We start from the raw sequence: 21,864 nt of genomic DNA, 5'->3' as shown, positions 1-21,864 counted from the left end.
TGTCTTCTGCCCACTTTCCTGGCCTTATCTCCAGCCTCTACACCCTCATCCTTGTGTTCCAGCCACACTGAGGTTCGTGGGAATCTGCAGACACATCATGCTCTTTTCTCTGCATGGAGTTCTCATTCCCCTTTCCTGTGCCAGGCTAGGACTAATTCTTACAAGTTTATAAGCCAAGCGCCCATCTTGAAAGCTACAGGAACAATCGTAACCTACCTCCGTTGAAATACTTGTTATACTCTGGGACAATTGTCTATAGCCCTTGGATTTAAAGGGGCAACGCCAGGCTCATGTTCACTGCTGAATCCCTGATATTCTTTACTCTGGGATTTTGTGACAGAGATATTTTCAATAAATGTGTGCTGAACTGCAGGTCATTTCTCCGCAGGAGAAAGGCAAATTTTAGGGTCTATCAAAGTTGGACCTGGGTTCAAATAGCCACCAAACCCAGCACGTGAAGCGCCAGCTCTGTCCCCTAGGTGGCGCACGTGCGGCTGCCGCCGGGACGCCAGCCTCTCGCGGAGGCGGGGCCTCTTGCGGGGGCGGGGTCTCTCGTGGGGGCGGGGTCTCTCGCGGGGCGGGAGCGTGTGTCCTCCGAGCCCGTTCCGGACCACATCGCAGCGCCGCGTCCTTAGGGGCGGGCTCGGGGGGCACCACCCTCGAGGGGCGGAACCCGTGGGGGCGGTGGCGTGGATCCGGAGGTACCTGGGAAGAACCTCCAGTCAGTGTCAGCTCCGCTAGGACCGCTCGGCCATTAGCAATGCAGCTGTAGATGATCGTCATAGCAGGCGGGCCAGTGAAGGAAAGGCTCCTCTGGACCTAACCGTCCGGGACAGCCTCGGGGCGGTGACCGGGGCGGGGCTTCGGGAGAGGGCCGTGCGTGCGCAGGCGCGAAGAGGGACTGATTGGCAGGGAGAGAGGCGGGGCCGTCTCCAGCCCGAGCGGCGCGTTTGACGGGACACGGGCGGGGTTTCTGGAGAAACCTGCTTTGGGTGGCAGCCTTTCTCCTTAAAATCATTTGTCGAGCGCCAGTGTACTTCATAGTGTTTACCTCCTTATGATTCATTCACAATCTAGAGCATGTGAAATGTAGACCTTAATTTTAAAGAAAATTAATTCATTAATCCAGGCATTTATTGAACTCCGACTGTGCGCTAAATGCCTTAGATTCCTGGGTATGCAAGTAGGTCGGCCCCGACCTTGGTTGAGGAGTTCATATTCTAGTAGTGGTTACAGAGGCACATGCGGAGAAACGCCAGTCTCGAGTGATATGCGTGTGCTATCAGGGAAAGATGAACAAAGCTGCAGAAGATGGGATGGAGAGCTAGCAAAGCTTTAAAAGTCCCTGACTTAGAGGATGGGTTGGCGTTCTCTAAGTGGGGAGGAAAGAAAGATAGGAGAGTCTAGGCAGAGGGAATAGCTTGTGTAAAGGCTTGAAAGAAGGCAGGTGGGTTTGGGGGATGAGGGTGGCAGAGAAAAGGTGTATGAGAGAGTAGGTAGGAGGGCAGAGTGGAAGAAGTGGTAGCATGACTTTTGTTGTCTTAGATCTTGGGTGCCTTGACAATAATGTTTTAAAAGTGTGACCTTATATATTTTCATCACCAAGGTATTGTGGTAGAGTGGAAAGAGTTTGCCTTTGAAGTCAGACAAACTTAGATTCATATATGGGCATTGCCCATGTACTCCATGCGTTTATGTAACTTAATCTTTCTGAGAATCAGTTTCCTAGTTCATAAAATGGGGGTAATTGTCAAGTTTAAATGAAATAATTATGCAAAAATATTGGCATACAGTAGTTATGCAATTGCAATAATTTGTGATAAGTACATATTGCTTTCTTGCTCCCAATGGCATAACCTTTTTTTTTTTTTGAGACAGGGTCTCACTCTGTCGCCCAGGCTAGAGTGCAGTGGCATGATCACAGCTCACTGCAACCTCCACCTTCTGGGTTGAAACGATCCTTCCACCTCAGCCTCCTGAGTAGCTGGGACCACAGGTGTGTGCCACCACGCCTGACTAATTTTTGTATTTTTAGTAGAGACGGAGTTTCACCATGTTGGCCAGACTGGTATTGAACTCTTGACCTCAAGTGATCCACTCTTCTTGGTCTCCTAAAGTGCTGGGATTACAGGTGTGTTACTGCGCCCGAACCCAATGGTGTAAACTTAAAGAATGACAATCAGTATCCTTCTGGGTGTCTGGCAGGGAGTGAAGGCAGGTAGTCAATTCTGTTTCCTGTAACACAGGGTAATCAAATTGGATTTGACAAGGAAGGAGCAAAACTGGTCTGCACTATAGCTCCTGAGAAAAATGCCTTGTTGAATCATGTATCCTTCTATATACAGGAAATCTCGAATCAGTGTGTCTTATCAGCTTGATGAGTGTGGCTGTGTTACAGGCAGGGTGACTGATTAAAAGCACTGGTCACATTACTTATACCTGGGAAGAGGAAATTTGTTAACTATGGGGTAATGCTTTTGCTTACCCCAGGGTCTTGCTTACAGTAAAAACAAGCCGAATAAACCTCACCACAAATCTATCTTTTTTGAGCCCCTTCTCCCTGGTGAGCTTTCAGCACAGCAGTCATTCTAAGCCTTTAATCCTCCCCTCCAATTGCATACTGTCCCTTGTGCTTTCTTTCCTTCCTGTATGTTTCCTGTATGCTGTATTATGCCTAATAGCCAAGGCTTAGTCTAGTCAATGCCAGGTTTCCTCACTTAACTCAGGATTTCTCCCTTTCCTTCTTTCCCCATGGGGTGGCATCTCTGAGTGTGGGAAACTTGGTGGAGGGAAAGACCTTCCAATTAGTGACCTTAGTCTCTCTAAGGTGGAATCTGCAGCTAATGTTTGTTTTCTGTCTGTCTCTGATCACCAGTCACACACTCTACTTGGAACCCCAAGGCCCCTTTAGGTGCTCTGGTTCTCTTTCGGCCACTTTTGTTGTCCTCTTGGAGGCAAAGAAAAATTCCCACTGCTCCCACATGTCATTCTGAGGCTGCGGGTGGCTCCAGAGGCTGTGTCACAATATGCCCTCCTGTCACACTCTTCTGTTGTGCTGTGTCACTGCTGTCATGTGGGGAGCAGCTTTTAGACTTTACTTCATTTGGGAAGCAAGCCCTTGGATCCGCAATTTACTAGGAATCTTCTCATCACCACACTCCGTCACCCCTCACTTCCTAGAGAGGGCTCTAGCTAGTTGGAGTGCTTCCTTCTCATTCTGTCCTTCTCTGACATGTGGACATTCCAGCAAGTCTAGGTAGGGAAACTCTGACCACCCTGGGCATTTTCCCAATTTATGCCATGAACATTGGTTGTCTGAAACCCTTTTTTCCCCGTATACTCTGTTTTCAGAGAGTTCCCAAAATCTATTTTGAAACTTTTTAGAATGAGAAGCTTTTCTGTCTTACCCGTTTCTTCCTCCATCTCTCCTTCCTCCTCCTCCATTTTTCATTCTCCATTTTTGTGCCAAAGAGAACAACAGAGAATGAAAACCACGGCAGGTAATATAAAATATCACAGACATTTCCACCTTTCCCTTGACAGTTTGATAAAATCTTGAGGATGCAGCAGAAAGAGTGGTGAGAAGCTAGGATCCTGGGAAGGTGAAATGGGACATTTCGCCGTTGTTAATTTCTTTCACAACATGCTTTTAGACTCATCAGTACTTTGACTGGTGAATACTACTGTCATTGCTTTTTATTTTATTTATTTATTTATTTTTGAGACAGAGTCTTACTCCGTTGCCCAGGCTTGAGTGCAGTAGCACGATCTCGACTCACTGCAACCTCTGCCTCCTGGGTTAAAGTGATTCTCCTGCCTCAGCCTCCTGAATAGCTGAGATTACAAGTGTGCACCACCACACCTGGCTAATTTTGTATTTTTAGTAGAGACAGGGTTTCATCATGTTGGTCAGTCTGGTCTCGAACCCCTGACCTTAAGTGATCCGACCCCCTCAGCCTCCCGAAGTGCTGGGATTACCTGTGTGAGCCACTATGCCTGAATTATCATTGCTTTTTAGAGGTTAGCTTCCCAGAAGGAAGAGCCACTAATTTTTTAGTCATCTGACTTCTTAGGTCATTAGAGAGTTTGTAAGTGTTTTTGTCAGCTGGAGACTTTCAAGCACTCACTAATTCAAGATGCGTCTTATTACGTATTGAAGTTCTCTCATAAAGGACTGTTTTTTTAGTTATTGTTCTTCAAAATGGAACATTTTAATAATTTTTTTTCTTTAAGTATGTGATCACTGTAAAAATTTAGGCTGGGCACAGTGGCTGAAGCCTGTAATTCCAGCAGTTTGGGAGGCCCAGGTGGGAGAACCACCTTAGCCCAGAAGTTCAAGACCAGCCTGGACAACATAGTGAAACCCCATCTCTACAAAAAATACAAAAATTAGCTGGACATGGTGGTGTGCACCTGTGGTCCTGGCTACTTGGGAGGCTGAATTGGGAGAATTGTTTGAGTCGGAGAAGTCAAGGCTGCGGTGAGTCATGATTGCACCGCTGCACTCCAGTCTAGGCAATAGAGTGAGACCTTGTCTCAAAAAAAAAAAAAAAAAAAAAAAATCAAACAATACTAGGGTAAAAAGCCTGTCAATTTTTACCATCCCGTAAAAGAACCACTGGGATAATCTAATTTATATTTGTCTTTTCATTTTTGTGCATTTTTCTGAAAAATTTTTTTTTTTTTTTTTTTTAAACCGAGTCTTACTCTGTTTTCCAGGCTAGAGTGCAGTGGTGGGATCATAGCTGACTGCAGCCTCGAACTCTTGGTCTCAAGTGATCTTCCTGCCTTCGCCTCCTGAGTAGCTGGGAGTACAGACATGTGCCGCCATGCTCTGCTAATTTTGTTCTTTTTATTTTTAGGCAGGGTCTCACTGGTCACCTAGGCTGGAGTGCAGTGGCGCAATCTTGGGTTACTGCAGTCTTGACTTCTCAGAATCAAGCTGTCCTCCTACCTCAGTCTCCTGAGCAGCTGGGAATACAGGCACATGCTACCATGCCTGGCTAATTTTTGTATTTTTTGTAGAGACTGGGTTTCACCATGCGGCCCAGGCTGGTCTTGAACTCCTGGACTCAAGAGATTCATCTGCCTTGGCCTCCCAGAGTGCTGGGATTACAGGCATGAGTCACCATGCCCAGCCTGTTCTTTCTTTTCTTTCTTTCTTTTTTTTTTTTTTGAGATGGAGTCTCCCTGTTGTTGCCCAGGCTGGAATGCAGTGGCGTGGTCTCGGCACACTGCAACCTCCACCTCTTGGGTTCCAGAGATTCTCCTCCTCAGCCACCGAAGCAGCTGGGATTACAGGTGTGTGCCACCATGCCTGGCTAATTTTTATATTTTTGGTAAAGACGGGGTTTCACCGTGTTTGCCAGGCTGGTCTCGAACTCCTGACCTCAGGTGATCTGCCCGCCTTGGCGTCCTAAAGTGCTAGGATTACAGGCGTGAGCCACTGTGCCCGGCCTGTTTTTTAAATTAACAATGTTTTCTTTGACTATCATATATATATCTCAGATGTTTCTTCTGAGGTTTATTATTTGATTTTTCGTTTTCTTTATGGTGTCTATTTTTTTTTTTAGACATTTTTGTTGGACCTTAGTGTCATACTAGGCAAGGCCTCTTTTTCTGTCCCCATCCCCAAATGTTAATGTTTTCTTATTTTTTTCTGTTATTTTTACATGTTTGTTTTAATGTTTAAATCTTTAATCCACCTGGAATTTGTTTTTGTGCCCTTTATGAGGTAGGAATTTGCATCTTCCCAAATGGACAGCTAACTATTTTATTTTTTTAATTATACTTTAAGTTCTGGGGTACATGTGCAGAACGTGCAGTTCTGTAACATAGGTATACACGTGCCATGGTGGTTTGCTGCACCCATCAACCCATCAGCTACATTAGGTATTTCTTCTAATACTATCCCTCCCCTAATCCCCCACCCCCCAACAGGCGCTGGTGTGTGATGTTCCCCTCCCTGTGTCCATGTGTTCTGATTATTCAACTCTCACTTATGGTGAGAACATGCGGTGTTTGGTTATCTGATCTCGTGATAGTTTGCTGAGAATGATGGTTTCCAGCTTCATCCATGTCCCTGCAAAAGACATGAACTCATCCTTTTTTATGGCTGCATAGTATTCCATGGTATATATGTGCCACATTTTCTTTATCCAGTCTAATATTGATGGACATTTCGGTTGGTTCCCAGTCTTTGCTATTGTGGATAGTGCTGCAATAAACATACGTGTGCATGTGTCTTTACAGTAGAATGATTTATAATCCTTTGGATATATACCCAGTAATGGGATTGCTGGGTCAAATGGTATTTCTAGTTCTAGATCCTTGAGGAATCGCCACACTGTCTTCCACAATGGTTGAACTAATTTACACTCCCACCAACAGTGTAAAAGCATTCCTATTTTTCCACACCCTCTCCAGCATGTGTGGTTTCCTGACTTTTTAATGATAGCCATTCTAACTGGCATAAGATGGTATCTCATTGTGGTTTTGATTTCCATTTCTCTGTTGACCAGTGATGATGAGCATTTTTTCATATGTCTGTTGGCTGTATGAATGTCTTCTTTTGAGAAGTGTTGGTTCATATCCTTTGCCCACTTTTTGTTGGGGTTGTTCGTTTTTTTTCCGTAAAAATGTTTAAGTTCTTTGTAGATTCTGGATATTAGCCCTTGGTCAGTTGGATAGATAGCAAATTTTTTCTCCCATTCTGTAGGTTGCCTGTTCACTCTGATGATAGTTTCTTTTGCTGTGCAGAAGCTCTTTAGTTTAATTAGATCCCATTTGTCAATTTTGGCTTTTGTTGCCATTGCTTTTGGTGTTTTAGACATGAAGGCTTTGCCCATGCCTATGTCCTGAATGGTATTGCCCAGGTTTTCTTCTAGGATTTTTATGGTCCTAGGTCTTACGTTTAAGTGTTTGATCCTCTTGAGTTGATTTTCGTACAAGGTGTAATGACAGGGTCCAGTTTCAGTTTTCTGCATATGGCTAGCCAGTTTTCCCAACAACATTTATTAAACAGGGAATCTTTTCCCCATTGCTTGTTTGTGTCAGGTTTGTCAAAGATCAGTTGGTTGTAGATGCGTGGTGGTATTTCTGAGGCCTCTGTTTTGTTCCATGGGTCTATATACCTGTTTTGCTACCAGTACCATGCTATTTTGGTTACTGTAGCCTTGTAGTAAAGTTTGAAGTCAGGTAGTGTGATGCCTCCAGCTTTGTTCTTCTTGTCCAGGGTTGTCTTGGCTATGTGGGCTCTCTTTTGGTTCCATATGAACTTTAAAGTAGTTTTTTCCAATTCTGTGAAGAAAATCAGTGGTAGCTTGATGGGGATGGCATTGAATCTATAAATTACTTTGGGCAGTATGTCCATTTTCACGATATTGATTCTTCCTATTCATGAGCATGGAATGTTTTTCCATTTGTTTGTGTCCTCTCTGATTTCCTTAAGCAGTGGTTTGTAGTTCTCCTTGAAGAGGTCCTTCACATCCTAGGTATTTTATTCTCTTTGTAGCAACTATGAATGGGAGTTCACTCATGATTTGGCTGTCTGTCTATTATTGGTGTATAGGAATGCTTGTGATTTTTGCACGTTGATTTTGTATCCTGAGACTTTGCTGAAGTTGCTTAAGGAGATTTTGGGCTGAGACGATGGGATTTTCTAAATATACAATCATGTCATTTGCAAACAGAGACAATTTGACTTCCTCTCTTCCTATTTGAATACCCTTTATTTCTTTCTCTTGCCTGATTGCCTTGGCCAGAACTTCCAATACTGTGTTGAATAGGAGTGGTGAGAGCGGGCATCCTTGTCTTGTGCCAGTTTTCAAAAGGAATGCTTCCAGTTTTTGCCCTTTCAGTGATATTGGCTGTGGGTTTGTCATAAATAGCTCTTATTACTTTGAGATACGTTCTGTTGATACCCAGTTTGTTGAGGGTTTTTAGCATGAAGCAGTGTTGAATTTTGTCGAAGGCCTTTTCTGTATCTATTGAGATATTCTGTGATTTTTATGTGATGGATTATGTTTATTGATTTGCATATGTTGAACCAGCCTTGCATCCCAGGGATGAAGCCGACTTGATCATGGTGGATAAGCTTTTTGATGTGCTGCTGGATTCGGTTTGCCAGTATTTTATTGAGGATTTTCGCATCGATGTTCATCAGGGATATTGGCCTGAAATTTTCTTTTTTTGTTGTGTCTCTGCCAGGTTTTGGTATCAGGATGATGCTAGCCTCATAAAATGAGTTAGGGAGGATTCCCTCTTTTTTAATTGTTTGGAATAGTTTCAGAAGGAATGGTACGAGCTCCTCTTTGTACCTCTGGTAGAATTCGGCTGTGAATCCATCTGTTCATGGACTTTTTTTGGTTGGTTAGCTATTAATTACTGCCTCAGTTTCAGAACTTGTTATTAGTTTATTCAGGGATTTGACTTCTTCCTGGATTAGACTTGGGAGGGTATATGTGTCCAGGAGTTTATCAATTTCTTCTAGATTTTCTAGTTTATTGCATAGAGGTGTTTATAGTATTCTCTGATGGTAGTTTGTATTTCTGTGGGATCAGTGATAATATACCCTATATCATTTTTTATTGCAACTATTTGATTCTTCTCTTTTCTTCTTTGTTAGTCTGGCTAGCAGTCTATCTATTTTGTTGATCTTTTCAAAAAACCAGGTCCTGGATTCATTGATTTTTTGAAGGGTTTTTCCTATCTCTATCTCCTTCAGTTCTGTTCTGATCTTAGTTATTGCTTAGTTATTGCTATTGCTAGATTTTGAATCTGTTTGCTGTTGCTTTTCTAGTTCTTTTTTTTTTTTTTTGTCAGAATCAGACTTTATTTAACAATCTGAAAACGTGTTCTTCTGGCTTTAAGTCTTGCAAAATGGATCATAAGTCAAAGACAGATTTGCTCACTGTCCTCTGAGTATGTGTGGTTATGTCTCTGTGTAGACAAGTGTCTGTGTCTATAGATATTTTTGCTTTTTGTAATGATTATAGCTCCACCTTAGTTAATGTAGAAAGTCTTATTCTAATAATGCTAAAACCTGAATTAAATATTCCCTGAGTCTAATGTTCTCTTCTCCCCAGCCTGCCTCCTTCCATCCCTCCCATAAGGCTGCTCCTCCACCTCCATTAATGCCAGGTCTTTAGACAGCACCATCATTCTTACTGAGAACCCAGGGATGGATGCTGGCTCTTATATCCCTCTGACCTATACCCTCTGGTTGAAGAGCTTCTCTGAGGAAGTGTGGGGCTTGGGGAGTCTTGGCAGTTTCTCTTCAGAGTTGTGCATTTTCACTTGTAGATACCTCTTCTTGAGGTTCAGGTGCTGTGAGGTTGCTCTTGTCTGGTACTGTGGAGACTTTAAGCTGGTCTTGGCCCTCCGAGGAGTCAGCTGAGACAAGCTTATTATCATTTTCCTTGTCTTCCATCTTCTTTGCCTCTCCAGGCTCTGAAGCAATCTGAGGTGTCATTAAGGTGGGGGAAATACAAAGTTCTTCGAAGTTCTGTTTGTGGATGTTTTCATTTTCTTTGGCCTCAGGAGTTCTTACTGGCTTCTCTGGTGGTTCTGGATTAGGAGAGACCTCTAGGGAGGTCCTAGGACTTGGAGTCCCAGTCCCCAAGGAGGCCCTAGGGCTGGTGGGTGAACCCCCTCCAGAGGCTGGAGGGCTGGAGGGTATGTTCCCTGAGGAGGGCCTGGGGCTTGCAGTGGCTCTGGGTGGAGGAGGCCTACTAGGGGGTGCTGAGGTCCTCTGGATAGAGGCTCTCTTCTTTGGTTGTTCAGATCCTTCACCTGTGGTGCGGGTTCGGAGGACTACTTCTGTGGCAAATGATGAAGGGTGTCCTGAAGGGCTTAGGGCTCTGCCTGGTGATAGAGCAGGGGAGCTGGGGAGAACTTCCTCCTGGGACTTGGTACTCTCAATGATAGGAGAGGGCTGGGCCTGGGAGGGGCTGTTGCAGGTTGGTAGAGGCTCTTCTTCCTCAGAGGAGCTTGCTTCAGATCCTTCCTTCTCTATTTCCTCATCTTCTAAGAGTTCCTTGATCTCAGAATTGTCTTCCCCCTGGCCTGCATCAGGTGCCAGATCTTCAGTTGCTGAGATAGATTCACTCTTACTCTTCGAGGAAAGTGTAGAGGGACTAGTAGGTGAGGTAAGAGGACTGGAGACTGTAGATGTTCGAACTGGGGGAGAAATGACTAAAGAGTGCCTGCTGCTGCTTGATAGTTCCTTCAGCACAAAGACTTTACTGGAATGTTGCTTCTCCAGTTTGCTCATCACCTCAGAGAGATTGTGGTTCAGCTTGCTCATTTCCCTGTAGAAGACATCCCTCAAGTTGGAAATGTTTTGGAAGATGGTCACATAGCAGCCAATATGACTATTATAAAGAATAGGCAACTCCTCTAGTAGTTTGTTGATTTGCATATGTTGGTTCAGATCTTCAAACACAGTCTGGGCTTTGTTGAACACTTTCTCTGCCTTGGCAGTCTTGGCCTCATCTTTCTTCTTGGCATTCTGCACTGCTTCCAGGTGATGTTGGGTACAGTCATAGTCCACAAGTTTCCAACCCCGCTTGGCAATTCTCTCCTTAGTTTCGCTGAACTGGGTGATGTAGTTTTCCATGGTCTTCACAGCCCGGTCAGCAAGTTTCTCCTCTAGTCTTCCCAAAGGAGATCATTATTCTCTACGATGGCCTTCAGCTCCTCATGACCATCCCACTCACTGCTGTAGATCTCCTGCAGGGTTTCTTACACTCTTTTTGAGCTTTCGTGCATCACTTTGACTGCACTAAGGAAGTTCTTCAGGTCCTTATATAGTTGTGGCATTCTGCCTGTTGTTGGTAGAAGTTGTTAGCACTTTGTTCAAATTGTTCATCTTTGGTTTCTACAGTTTTCCCCGATTTCTGCAGCACCTTCTCCTGGGCCCTGCTGAACTTCTTCTGCACCTACTTGGTGAAGAGGCCGGCCGTGCCACCCGCCTTGCCCTCTGCCATCCTGCCGGCTCCCTGGGGGTCGCCACCCTGGCCCCATGCCCTGTGATTTTCTTGCTTCCCTAGTTCTTTTAATTTTGATGTTAGGGTATCAATTTTAGATCTTGCTTTCTCTTGTGGGTATTTAGTGCTATAAATTTCCCTCTACACCCTGCTTTAAATGTGTCCCAGAGATTCTGGTACATTGTGTCTTCGTTCTCATTGGTTTTGAAGAACATCTTTATTTCTGCCTTCATTTCTTTTTACCCAGTAGTCATTCAGGAGTAGGTTGTTCAGTTTCCATGTAGTTGTGTGGTTTTGAGTGTTTCTTAATCCTGAGTTCTGGTTTGATTGCACTGTGGTTTGAGAGACTGTTTGTTGTGATTTCTGTTCTTTTGCATTTGCTGAGGAATGTTTTACTTCCAATTATGTGGACAACTTTAGAATAAGTGCGATGTAGTGCTGAGAAGTATGCATATTCTGCTGATTTGGGGTGGAGAGTTCTGTAGATGTCTATTAGGTCCACTTGGTCCAGAGCTGAGTTCAAGTCCTGAATATCCTTGTTAATTTTCTGTCTTGTTGATCTGTCTAATGTTGACAGTGGGATGTTAACGTCTTCCATTATTATTGTGTGGGAGTCTAAGTCTCTTTGTAGGTCTCTAAGAACTTGCTTTATGAATCTGGGTGCTCTTGTATTGGGTGCATATATATTTAGGATAGTTAGCTATTCTTGCTGCATTGATTCCTTTACCATTATGTAATGCCCTTCTTTGTCTCTTTTGATCTTTGTTGGTTTAAAGTCTGTTTTAAGATGCTTGAAGGCAGCATGCTCTTTAAGAGTCATCACCACTCCCTAATCTCAAGTACCCAGGGGCAGAAACACTTGCAGAAGGCCGCAGGGTCCTCTGCCTAGGAAAACCAGAGACCTTTGTTCATGTGTTTATCTCCTGACCTTCTCTCCACTATTATCCTATGACCCTCCCATATCCCCCTCTCCGAAAAACACCCAAGAATGATCAATAAATACTTCATAATTTAAAAAAAAAAAAAAATAAAGTCTGTTTTATCAGAGAGTGGGATTGCAACCCTTGCTTTTTTTTGCTTTCCATTTGCTTGGTAAATAGTCCTCCATCCCTTTATTTTGAGCCTATGTGTGTCTTTGCATGTGAGCTGGGTCTTCTGAATACAGCACACTGATGGGACTTGACTATTTATCCAGCTTGCCAGTCTGTGTCGTTTAATTGGGGTATTTAGCCTGTTTACATTTAAGGTTAATATTGTTATGTGTTAATTTGATCCTGTTATTATGATGCTAGCTGGTTGTTTTGCCCATTAATTGATGCAGTTTCTTCATAGTGTCGATGTTCTTTACAATTTGATATGTTTTTGCAGTGGCTGGTACCAGTTGTTCCTTTCCATGTTTAGTGCTTTCTTCAGGAGCTCTTGTAAGGCAGGCCTGGTGGTGACAAAATCTCTCAGCATTTGCTTGTCTGTAAAGGATTTTGTTTCTCCTTCACTTATGAAGCTTAGTTTGGCTGAATATGAAATTCTGGGTTGAAAATTTTTTTCTTTAAGAATGTTGAATATTGGCCCCCACTCTCTTCTGGCTTGTAGGGTTTCTGCAGAGATCTGCTATTAGTCTGATGGGCTTCCCTGTGTGGGTAACTCTACCTTTCTCTCTGGCTGCCCTTACCATTTTTTCCTTCATTTCAACCTTGGTGAATCAGACGATTATGTGTCTTGGGGTTGCTCTTCTCAAGGAGTATTTTAGTGACATTCTCTGTATTTCCTGAATTTGAATGTTGGCCTGTCTTGCTAGGTTGGGGAAGTTCTCCTGGATAATATCCTTAAGAGTGTTTTCCAACTTGGTTCCATTCTCCTCGTCACTTTCAGGTACACCAGTCAAACGTAGATTTGATCTTTTCACGTAGTCCCATATTTCTTGGAGGCTGTGTTCATTCCTTTTTATTCTTTTTTCTCTAATCTTGTCTTCTCTCTTTATTTCATTAAGTGGATCTTCAATCTCTGATATCGTTTCTTCCATTTGATTGATTCAGCTATTGAAACGTGTGTATGCTTCACGAAGTTCTCGTGCTGTGTTTTTTAGCTCCCTCAGGTCATTTGTGTTCTTCTCTACACTGGTTATTCTAGTTAGCCATTTGTCTAACATTTTTTCAATGTTCTTAGCTTCCTTGCATTGGGTTAGAACATGCTCCTTTAGCTTAGAGGAATTTGTTATTACCCACCTTCTGAAAACTACTTCTGTCAATTTGTCAAACTCATTCTCTGTCCAGTTTTGTTCCCTTGCTGGCGAGGAGATGTGATCCTTTGGAGGAGAAGAGGCGTTCTGGTTTTGGAATTTTCAGCCTTTTTGCACTGGTTTCTCCCCATCTTTGTGGATTTATCTACCTTTGGTCTTTGATGTTGGTGACCTTTGGATGGGGTCTTTGAGTGGACATGCTATTTCTTTCTGTTTGTTAGTTTTCCTTCTGACAGGCCCCCTGCTGCCCATCTGCTGGAGTTTGCTGGAGGTCCACTCCCAACCCTGTTTGCCTGGGTATCAACAGTGGAGGCTGCAGAACAGCAAATTTTGCTGCATGATCTTTCCTCTGGAAGCTTTGTTCCAGAGGGGCACCTGTCAGATGCCAGCCAGAGCTCTCCTGTGTGAGGTGTCTGTTAGCCCCTACTGGGAGGTGTCCCCCAGTCAGGATACACGGGAGTCAGGGACGCACTTGAGGAGGCGGTCTGACCCTTAGCAGAGCTTGAACACAATGCTTAGAGGTCCGCTGCTCTCTTCAGAGCCATCAGGCAGGGACGTTTAAGTCTGCTGAAGCTTTGCCCACAGCTGCCCCTTTCCCCAGGTGCTCTGTCCCAGGGAGTTGGGGGTTTTATCTATAAGTCCCTTACTGGGTCTGCTGCCTTTTTTTCAGAGATGCCCTGCCCAGAGAAGGGAAATCTGGCAGTCTGGCCACAGCAGCCTTGGTGAGTTGCTGTGGGCTCCACCCAGTTTGAACTTCCCAGCAGCTTTGTTTACACTGTGAGTGTAAAACCACCTACTCAAGCCTCAGCAATGGCAGGCATCCCTCCCCTCACCAAGCTTGAACATCCCAGGTTGATCTCAGACTGCTGCTGTGCTAGCAGCGAGAATTTCAAGCCAGTGGATCTTAGTTTGCTGGGCTCCGTGGGGGTGGGGCCTGTGGAGCCGGACCACTTGGCTCCCTGGCTTCAGCACCCCTTTCCAGTGGAGTGAACGGTTCTGTCTCTCTAGCATTCCAGGTAACACTGGGGTATGGAAAAAAAGAACTCCTGTAGCTAGTTCGGTGTCTGCCCAAATGGCCACCCAGGTTTGTGCTTGAAACCTAGGGCCCTCGTGGGGTGGGCACTGGAGGGAATCTCCTGGTTTGCAGGTTGTGAAAACAGTGGGACAAGCACAGTATCTGTGCTGGAGTTCCTCAGGCTCAGTCCCTCACGGCTTCCCTTAGGTTGGGGAGAAAATTCCCCAATCCCTCACACTTCCCGGGTGAGGCGATGCCCCACTGTGCTTTGGCTCACCCTCTGTGGGCTGCACTCAATGTCCAACCAGTCCCAATGAGATGAACCAGGTACCTCAGCTGGAAATGCAGAAATCACCTGCCTTCTGTGTCGATCTCACTGGGAGCTGCAGACCGGAGCTGTTCCTATTTGGCCATCTTGCCACAGAATCCTACAGCCAACTATTTTATAACACTTACTGAATATCCTTTCCCCACTCATTTTTTTTTTTTGAGGAATGGGGTCTCACTCTATCGCTCAGGCTGGAGTGCAGTGCGGTTATCATCACTCACTACAGCCTCGAACTCCTGGCTCCATCCTTCCATCTCAGCCTCCCAAGTAGCTGAAATTATAGGCATGAACCACTGCACCTGGCTTCCACAGTAATTTGAAATGCCACTTTTACCATAGGTTAAAGTCCCATATATATATATATGACTTATATATATATATGTATGACTTTAGATATATTGTATATTGTTCTATATATATTGTCATTGGACTTTAGGGTTGATTTCTGTGCTCATTTCTGTGCTAATATCAGAATGATTCAGTAATTGTAGCTTAAATGACTTTACATTTAACAATTTGGAGATAATTAATATATTTACAATATTCAGTCATTGAGTCTTCCCATCTAGAAACATGAGCTGTCTTTCTGTTTATTCTACTGACTTCCTATGAGCTTTTTCACAAAGGCTTGACAAATTTTTGTTACGTTTATTCTGGGATATTTTGGCTGTTCTTGTTAATGGTATTTGTTCTTCATAATGTTTTCAAACTGGCTAATTTTGGCATGTAGAAAATCTATTAGCTATATTTAATTATTTGCATATAGTCTGTGCTCCATTATATTTTAATTTTCTTAAGGCCAGCGGCTTCCCATAGAGCTCAAAGAGCTTTGCTCAGCATGAACATGACATAGGATACTATTGCTGACTGTCATATTAGTCTTTTCCACTATGCTTAGCAACCAGTGGAGGAAACCTCAGGTAACAGTATTTGTGGAAACTGGATAATGATTCAAGGTAGCGTAGTAAGAAGACACTGAAGGGACTTTGGCATCAAGCATACCTGGATTTGAATCCTTACTTTGCATCTCTGAACTACACTTTGTTCCTTAGGCTCATCTCTGTGCCTAATTCATAAAATGAGCTAAGCCATATAAAGCGTAAAGCATATAGTGACCGGCCCTTAGTAGGTGTCCATAATGGGGGTAGCCGTAACAGATGGCAGTTATGATCATGATGGTTTCATATTTTCATGTAACCAAATCTATCCATTAAGATGCACATTAGAATTTTTTTTTAAATTTCTTCCTTTTTTTTTTTTTTTTTTGAGACCAAGTCTCACTCTATCGCCCAGGCTGGAGTGCAGTGGCACGATCTCGGCTCACTGCAACTTCTCCTCTTGGGCTCAAGCGATCCTCTCACCTCAGTCTCCCAAGTAACTGGGATTACAGGCATGCGCCATCACACCAGGATAATTGTTTGTATTTTCAGTAGAGATGGGGTTTCGCCATGTTGGTCAGGCTTGTCTCAAACTCCTGACCTCAAGTAATGCACCCGCCTCGGCCTCCCAAAGTGCTGGGATTACAGGCGTGCACCACCATGTCTGGCTAATTCTTGTATTCTTTTTGTAGAGATAGGATTTCATCTTGTTGCCCAGGCTGGCCTTGAACTCCTGGGCTCAAGCAGTCCTCCCGCCTCAGCCTCCCAGAGGGCTGGGATTACAAGCATGAGCCACAGCACCCGACCCACACCTGGGTCTATATTTACAAAACTTCATGGAAGGTATATTAATATAAATAATAAAAAATCTATAAAAAGAGTTATTTAAGGTGTTGGGTGTGTGTGTGGGGAAGGGTGTGTGTGAGATGGGCTGGTCAGGAACACTACAAACTTGTGATTACAGAGTGGATGTATCAAATATTTCCTTTGATCTTCAGAAATACCATATATCCCAAATCCAAAAACAGTCATTTGCTACCTGAACCTTCTGCACCAGCTACCAATTGTGAAACTCAACATGATGGGCTTCTGTTCTTTGCCTAACTCATGGTGAAAACATTCACACAAAGCCATTAGTTCTCTCTCTCTCTGTGTCTCTCTTTCTTTCGATGAGGTGTCTGTCACCCAGGCTGGAGTGCAGTGGTGCGATCTCAGCTCACTGCAACCTCTGCCTCCCTGGTTCAAGCGATTCTCCTGCCTCAGCCTCCTGAGTAGCTGGGACTACAGGCATGCGCCACCATGCCTGGCTAATTTTTGGGGTATTTTCTTTTTTTTGTAGAGACGGGGTTTCACCGTGTTGCCCAGACTGGTCTCAAACTCCTCAGCTCAAGCTATCCTCCTGCCTCAGCCTCGAGTGCTGGGATTACAGGCGTGAGCCACTGCGCCAAGCCCAAGATGAATATTTAAGAAAGTCCAGCCTGGACTGTGTGAGGTACCTCTTTATACATTTAGAGGACATGTTTGAGTCGTCATTTAAGGCATATGTTACAGGAATTTTCTAAAATTCTTCCTTTTGAAAAGTGTGTTAATATGTCAGTCTCCCCTCACTAGCTTGTAAATTTCCTGAGAGCAGGGACCATATATTACCAAATCTTTTTATCCTCAGTACCTCACACAGTTGTGGACACAAATTAAGTGGCTGCATTTCATAGTATGAAGTACAATAATTTATTTAATAATTCCCTTCCTGTCTCCACTTTTTTTTTTATAATACAAAAGAGGTTGAATTCTCATTTTTTGCTAAGAAGTATAGCCAAATTTAAGACAGCATGTGCAAGTGGGAAACATTGCTGAAGGCCACCCAAATGTGGGCATTGTACTTATCCTGTGGTTGTTTTAAATGTAGCTGGCATGTGAGAGCCAGCAGAGGGGGCACTGAGAACAGCGTTAGGGAGAAAGCAGCCTACAGTTGTGCTAGGGAAGACTTGAAAAGGCCACTCAGGACTTTTACAGAGAAAGGAAATGAGAGCTGGGAAGAAGGTCATTTCTTATCTTCATTCTTGTCTGCCTTGCTCTCTTTTGTAACTCATTCAGGCTCAGACAGGCCTGTTCTTGTCTTTTGTCCCCTGCACTGCAGCTTTCCACAGCCCATCCCTGTCCTTTAGTTAATTACACAAGAAGACCCACAAGTGCCATCATGTTCTCCATGCTGGTTTCTCTTTGGGCCAGCTCAGTTACTTAGCTCAGATGCAGCGGATGAGTATTGGTGAGATTCCCAGAAAAACACTGAGGAACCCAGGAGCCTTGATCACACATCTGTGCTGAATAAAGCCAAGTGGGGACCTGAAGGATGGGAGAGAGGACTGGCCTTAGCTCATCTCTGCACTAGGATTTGAAGAGGCAAATGAAGGCTGGCCAGGGGAGTGTTGTAGGGAGTGGGGTTTCTGGAGAGAGGAAGGAATACCACTTCCTGTTATATTGTCTTGCATAAGCAGATCTATGGCAAGCACAGAACCACATGTGACATATCCCTGGCCACAAAAAAGCCAATGTAGGCTGGAGTTTCTCAGCTTTTCCTGTGCAATACTAGAGTGTTAATAGGTATTGTGTACGAATAAGATTTGTAATCAAATATGTGTGTGGATTAAACAAAACGGTTTTCTCTACTGTGGGAGTTCTTAGATCCCTTATTAGGCACATTAATATAGTTTGTGAATTTCTGATAGAAGGGGCTATGCTATGTGGGCTTTCCCAGCTTATGTGGACTGAATTTATTTTATTTTAGAGACAAGGTCTCACTATCTTGCCCACACCTGAACTCCAGTGCTCAAGCAATTCTCCCACCTTAGTTTTTTGAGTAGTTTGGACTATAGGTGCATGCCATTATGTCTGGCTTAATTTTTAATAGATGGTATCTTACGAGATGAGTATTCTATGAATTACATTTTGGAATGTGTTGAAACAGATTTGCCTAATATTTAGGAAATTAGGTCATTAAACCATGAAATACAGTCATAACACTTTCAAAAGGGCACTGTCTTCTAAGGTCTCCTGTGGCTTTTCATTCCCAGGGAGGTGTGGAGGGGTAGGGTGGTGAAGGAAGACATATCAGAATCCTGAGTGGGGCTTTTTGAAATCTCTTCCCCTCAGTTATTTCAATAACATTCTTACTATCTCTTCCCCTTATTTGAGGACATTTTGAATAGTGAGCCACTGCTATTACTGGAAATGATTGCATCTCTCAGGTGTATTGGAGGAGAGAAAGCAACTGTAAACCATTGTTCTACAAGTTGAGTAAAAAATTCTCCACATGGCTGGGCGTGGTGGCTCATGCCTATAATCCCAGCACTTTGGGAGGCTGAGGTGGGAGGATCACTTGAGCCCAGGAGTTCAAGATCAGCTTGGGCAACATAATGAGACCTTATCTCAAAAACAAACAAACAAACAAAAAACCCAAATTCTCTACACGTTGTTTAAGGTTTTCTATTGTATTCTCCAGTGTCTTCCTTACTTTAACCTTCTTCTCCTCCCCACATTAACCACTACCATAGCCAATTTAGTTTACTCACTTACCTGAGATTATATTATGCCAGTTACAGACTGGAAGCTTGTGGTTATACAATCTTTCCCATGTTCTCCTAATTCTTTCTCCATCTTTCAACATCTAGCTTAAGTCTTACTTCCTTCTGAGGTCTCTGGTAATCTACAAGCCTACATCACCTAATTTTTACATTATTGGTTTCTGTCATTAATTGCATACAGCCGATTCTTTGTTATCAAATTTATTTGGTTTCAAAAGTTTGTAAAGTTGATTGTTTGGAATGTAGAGCACATTTCTCTGCAGCAATATTGTAGCTAAGTCAAGGCACATTTGCAATAAAAATAGTAGAAAGCAATCTCTAGCAATTAAACAAATCAGAACTCTAGTAATTAAACAAAACAGGGAATCAATAAGACTGAATTAACTTATTCTCATTTATCTTGGGATGCTGGTTTTTAAGGAAGAGTAGGTTTAATTAAAAGAGGATGAAGAGGTATTGGAAATTCATGGATATTCTGAATGGGCCTTATGGGGAAATTTCACAGAAGACATGGGCTCTTTGTTATGTCTTCATTATTTTGCAACCTGTAGCCCTCCATTTCCATGATGCTGATATCTAGCTACTAGTGCTTTTGTACTTAGCCACGATTTGGATTACTTTTGTCTTAAAAAATATTGTGGGAGAATGTCAGCAAAAATGGCTGAGTAAGGACCTCTCAAAATTTTCCCTTCCGTAAGAGAAATGAAAAAACTGGCAAAATTATTCAGAATTAACATTTTGAGAACTCCTGAAATTAACCAACAGCTTGTAGCAAACCAGGGATCATCTCAGTAAGAACAGTGAAGTCTGTGGCTTTTTTTTTATTATACTTTAAGTTCTAGGGTACATGTGCACAACGTGCAGGTTTGTTACGTATGTATACATGTGCTATGTTGGTGTGCTGCACCCATTAACTCATCATTTACATTAGGTATATCTCGTAATGCTATCCCTCCCCCCTCCCTCCACCCCACAACAGGCCCCAGTGTGTGATGTTCCCTACCCTGTGTCCAAGTGTTCTCATTGTTCAATTCCCACCTATGAGTGAGAACATGCGGTGTTTGTTTTTCTGTCCTTGCAATAGTTTGCTCAGAATGATGGTTTCCAGCTTCATCCATGTCCCTACAAAGGACATGAACTCATCTTTTTATGGCTGCATAGTATTCCATGGTGTATATGTGCCACATTTTCTTAATCCATTTGGGTTGGTTCCAAGTCTTTGCTATCGTGAATAATGCCACAATAAACATACTTGTGCATGTCTTTATAGCAGCATGATTTATAATCCTTTGGGTATATACCCAGTAATGGGATTGCTGGGTCAAATGGTATTTCCAGTTCTAGATCCTTGAGGAATCACCACACTGTCTTCCACAATGGTTGAACTAACCCTAGTCCCACCTTCTACTTTCCAGCTATGCAATAGCCTTAAAAAGTAACATTCCATATTTTTGGGGGCAGCCACCAGAGTGGATCTATAACTCTTTCAAAGCCTTGTTCTCCAAGAATTGTCATCCAACTTGTCTGATGGTTCCCTAGAAGACCCCACCTATAAGGCTGACTCAGAACTCACTCAGTATTAAGTCCCTTTCTCTCTTGGGGGGCATTGTAAAAGACAATTGTAGGCAAGTGTTTTAACTTTGCCTACAAAGTTGCCTGAGGTGATGGACAATAGTTGGGGCAAAATAGACTAACAAAAAGCTTAAAAGGACTAACTGGAGAATGAAATATGCATAGGGGCTTTGCAAAGCTTTAATATATTCCTGGTATCTGGAAGGTCATTTACATGAAAGGGCTGTAAGCATGCTTAGAAAAGAACTGAGAAGACTCTAAGCTAAGCTCTCAACTCTGGTTTATCTTGATATTCTGTATAAGCAGGAAGTAAAGGCTAAGGTGGAGTTGTAAGATTTTCTAGTTTTAAAGGCGTGCACCAGTACCCACACAAAGTCATTCAGAAAACTCTGGGAGATGTATTGGTTCCAGATGTAAGGAAATCTCTGTTTAATCATTAATTTGTCAAAAGTTAGCCAAGTAGAGACAGGAACATGGCAATGAATACAGACTTTACAGAATTAGTTCAGAATAGTCACTAAAACAAACAACAAATCCTGCGGATGAGGAGGGAGGGATCTGATTGTAAGAGTTGTAACATTATTATATTTTTTTAATTTTAATGTGTTTTTTTTTGAGATATAGTCTCGCTCTGTTGCCCAGGCTGGAGTGCAATGGCGTGATCTTGGCTCACTGCAACCTCCATCTCCCGGGTTCAAGTGATTCTTCTGCCTCACCCTCCTGAGTAGCTGGGATCACAGGCACCTGCCATTATGCCCAGCTAGTTTTTGTATTTTTGTAGAGATGGGGTTTTCACCCTGTTAGCCAGGCTGGTCTTGAACTCCTGACCTCAGGTGATCTGGCCCCCTTGGCCTCCCAAAGTGCTGGGATTACAGGCATGAGCCACTCTGCCTGGCCAACATTATATTATTTTAAATGTCCAGTTTTCAACAAAAAATAGTGTGCTTTACTAAGTTTTGAACTTATTTGGGATCCATTACTCTTTCTTATATCCTATTTTTCCCTTTTGGTATGGGAATGTCGGTCCTATGCCTGTCCTACCATTGTATTTTGAAAGTGCATAACTTTTTTAGTTTTACAGGTTCATAGCTGGAGAGGAATTTTGCATCAGGAAGACTTGTCACTTGTCTCACCCATATCTGATTTAAATTTTATTTTTTTTGGAGACAGTCTCACTCTGTCACCCAGGTTGGAGTGCAGTTGCATGGTCACGGCTTACTGCAGGCTTGACTTCCTGGGCTCAATTGATCCTCCTGTCTCAGCCTC

General features: G+C 43.3%; 1 long non-coding RNA gene and 1 pseudogene across 6 annotated transcripts in view; one reads left to right on the top strand and one right to left on the bottom strand.

Annotated features, from left to right (window-relative positions):
• The first annotated feature begins 1,763 nt into the window (after positions 1-1,763).
• The window catches only part of LOC129058804 (uncharacterized), a 40,438-nt gene continuing 20,337 nt past the window's right edge, over positions 1,764-21,864 (top strand). Inside the window, exons 1-3 of one of the 6 annotated variants that reach the window (XR_008524208.2) lie at positions 5,587-5,892; positions 13,895-13,946; positions 16,785-16,937. This is a non-coding gene — a long non-coding RNA (uncharacterized LOC129058804). Of the gene's footprint in view, positions 1,997-2,041; positions 3,257-5,586; positions 5,893-13,894; positions 13,947-16,784; positions 16,938-21,864 lie in introns of those variants that run through there. The other 5 variants (XR_010139745.1, XR_010139743.1, XR_010139744.1 and 2 more) reach the window with 5 other exon arrangements.
• On the bottom strand, positions 8,813-10,988 carry LOC100441035 (bridging integrator 2-like; annotated as a pseudogene).

Source organism: Pongo abelii, chromosome 3 (genome assembly GCF_028885655.2).
Source record: "Pongo abelii isolate AG06213 chromosome 3, NHGRI_mPonAbe1-v2.0_pri, whole genome shotgun sequence".
Taxonomy (NCBI): Eukaryota; Metazoa; Chordata; class Mammalia; order Primates; family Hominidae; genus Pongo; species Pongo abelii.
The sequence above is the reverse complement of the archived record's forward strand: the minus strand, read 5'-3'. Positions and strand labels throughout refer to the sequence as shown.